General features: G+C 40.5%; 2 protein-coding genes across 4 annotated transcripts in view; both read left to right on the top strand.

Annotated features, from left to right (window-relative positions):
• LOC118420158 overlaps nucleotides 1–2832 on the top strand; it is a 65938-nt gene that overhangs the window by 25120 nt on the left and 37986 nt on the right. The gene's annotated exons all lie outside the window — the stretch shown is intronic.
• LOC118419506 (cytokine receptor-like factor 1) overlaps nucleotides 59–2832 on the top strand; it is a 28512-nt gene continuing 25738 nt past the window's right edge. For all 3 annotated transcript variants that reach the window (XM_035825917.1, XM_035825916.1, XM_035825915.1), the window contains exon 1: nucleotides 59–143. The gene's annotated coding sequence lies outside the window, so the exon portion shown is untranslated. The remainder of the gene's footprint in view (nucleotides 144–2832) is intronic.

The following is a 2832-nucleotide window of genomic DNA, read 5'->3' as shown; positions in this document are numbered from 1 at the left end:
AAAAAGAAAAAAAAAAAAAACTGGCCGGCTTAATACTCCTCTATTTGTTCCATTTCTACGGTTTTCCAGCGACCCGGAGTCTGGTAGAGACTATTGTTTACTGTTGAGAGATTTGTGTCATTGGACCATGACTGGATAATGAGGTTTGTGTACTCCTCTGGATTTGTATCTGGGTGGGGGATCTATTAAGGCATGCATGCTGTTTATACATTGTCAAAACAATGTTTCGTAGAACTGTACGAAGGACCATTGGGACAAAACCTGTTTTAGCGAAGGAGCTATGTGCTCACAGCGAAGGGGCTGCATGCTCGGCGAATGAGCTGTGTGCTCACAGCGAATGGGCTGCGTGCTCGGCGAAGGAGCTGTGTGCTGACAGCAAATGGGATGTGTGCTCGGGGAAGGAGCTGTGTTCTCACAGCGAATGGGCTGTGTGCTCAGCGAAGTACCTGTGTGCTCATAGCGAAAGAGCTGTGTGCTCACAGCAAAGGGGCTGCATGCTCGGCGAAGGATCTGTGTTGGCTGAAGTTGGCCGCCGATTGGTAGCCTAAGATCCAGCCGCCGATTCGTCATTAGACAAAACATAGGATCCCATTCAGACGCCCATTCGAAGAAACTAAAAATTCCTAATTTCATAGGGAATTGTCTAGGGGATTGGTGCAAAAATTGCTCAAATTATGGTTAAAGCATGAAACTTGGCATATGTGTTCAGTACAAAAATGGAAACAAGTCTAGGGGTGGAGCCAAAAGAAGCCAGATCTAGATTTTACATGGCAACTGTTGCTTTTATGAAAAACCTGTTGTATTTTACAGCATATTGAGGGGAACTGATTTTAGGAAAACAAAACAGACTTTATGTACCTTTGATGCAGTGTACACTGGATCTATAATGTGGTACTTCTCTCCACATTTTGTGCAAAAACTTCCCCTATACCAAATCACCCAAATTACTACATGTAATTTATTCGTCTGTCACATAATGAAATTAAGAAGTTCATACTATTTTAAGGTAGAAAAAAGGTTCAAGTCAGCATCATAACAAAGTACACCGTGAAAGAGGTTTCAAGAGTCCAAAATTTGAGTTCACATTTCTCATATTCTGCTGCAACACGACAATAGATATTAGCATGGCTGAAAAGGTTGTGCAGTGAAGTATAATTATACCGATTTTTCTTGTTGGACCTGTCCAGTAAAACCGGACGTAAAACAGTGGACCTGATGTTGGACCGATTCGAAAATGAACTAATTATACTGACAGGCGTCCACATGTTTGGGGCTTACATGTCGACGCAAATAACAAGAGCGTAGAGAGTTTATAGTCATTTTTACCGAGTACTGTAAATGCATTTACGTTTGCGGGGATTTAGATTTAGCGGTAGAGGGAAAATGGAGTATTCGCGGTGGTTCTGAGTTCGCGGGTGAACCATCCATGCATGTGAGTACTGCACTGTAATGGAAAACCCGGCACATTTACCAACCGCCAGTCGGAAGCCACAAATAGTGGTTACTCGGCAAAGGTGCTACAAACGGACAGAACAGTCCACTTTTAACTTTGACAGTGCTGGCGTGATCAACTGTTACTGATCCGTAACTACTCTCTTAATACATAGTACAGACAGTACAACTTTCCTACCATGGTGTTATACACGGTGAAATGAATAATTACGAACCCCAAAAAAAGTATTCATGTGTATTCACAGCACCTGAGCAGAAAAAAAGATGTATTATAGAATCTTGTCATCAAGTCACAATTTTATACAACATAAGTTGACACTACAGTAACACTAAACAGTGATGTTCACGGCGTATGAAAACGACTTTGTTTTGCCGTGGGAATGTTTTAAATATAAACTAGTCCCACAACCACTTGACTTGTCAGCCATATTTGTCCAAATGGGAATTGGTCGCGATCGGCTATCACATATTTTCACGGCTTGCTATTGTATACTGATGGTGAAAATGTGGAAAAAAAGTAACGCAACAAGTTGCAAATTCAACCTGAATGAATTTTTTTAAATACAAAATATTTACAGCCATCTGAATTCCGACAATACGCCTCAGATTACGTTTAAACACCCCTGTAACTAAATGGGTAAGACCTGAATATACAGCTGACATAACTCTAAATGAACACATCACACGGTCTCTTTTGACCTCTGTATTCAGAGGAAGAAGGCACGACAAGTAAACTCTCAGGTAAGGACTCAGCGATGTGTAGTGTACATTCGACACTGATGCTGCGGTTTCCACTAAGATGAATTAACTATGATTTTGTGTGCATTTTTGGACGAAGTTTTAACAACATGCTCACAAAAATGGTATGCTTAGAAATCCAGTAAGGTGTCCGAACTCAATATTTGATAACTTCCTGGATCGACTATGACATAGTTTTCATTTTATACGCTTGTGGTTTATAGAATAAAGTTTGATAGAAGCACAAACCGATAGAAAATGATCAGGTGTTGACCCATGTTGATGGGACACAAGGACATTTAAGACCAGCAAATCATATATGTGTAGAACAGAGCAGGTATGGTACACGTATTTGTAAGTCTCGTGACGATCACCAGATGTGGGGGTGTCGTGAGAATATTCAAATTAGATACGCACTGTATTGTCAACACTATATTGTATATTGTCACCAAAACTTATTTTCTTCAAAGATAAATTCTTAAAAGAGACGTACGTCAACAATGACTATATTGTTTTGCAAACCAAAGAAAAAGTCTTACATGTTACTCGTCAAGGGCGCTACAAACGGCCAGAACAGTCCACTTTTGACTTTGACAGTGCTGGCGTGATCAACTGTGACAGTCACTGATCTAACCATATCTA

This window comes from Branchiostoma floridae, chromosome 7, assembly GCF_000003815.2.
Source record: "Branchiostoma floridae strain S238N-H82 chromosome 7, Bfl_VNyyK, whole genome shotgun sequence".
Lineage (NCBI taxonomy): Eukaryota > Metazoa > Chordata > Leptocardii > Amphioxiformes > Branchiostomatidae > Branchiostoma > Branchiostoma floridae.
Note: the sequence above shows the minus strand (reverse complement) of the source record. Positions and strands in the feature narration are given on the sequence as shown.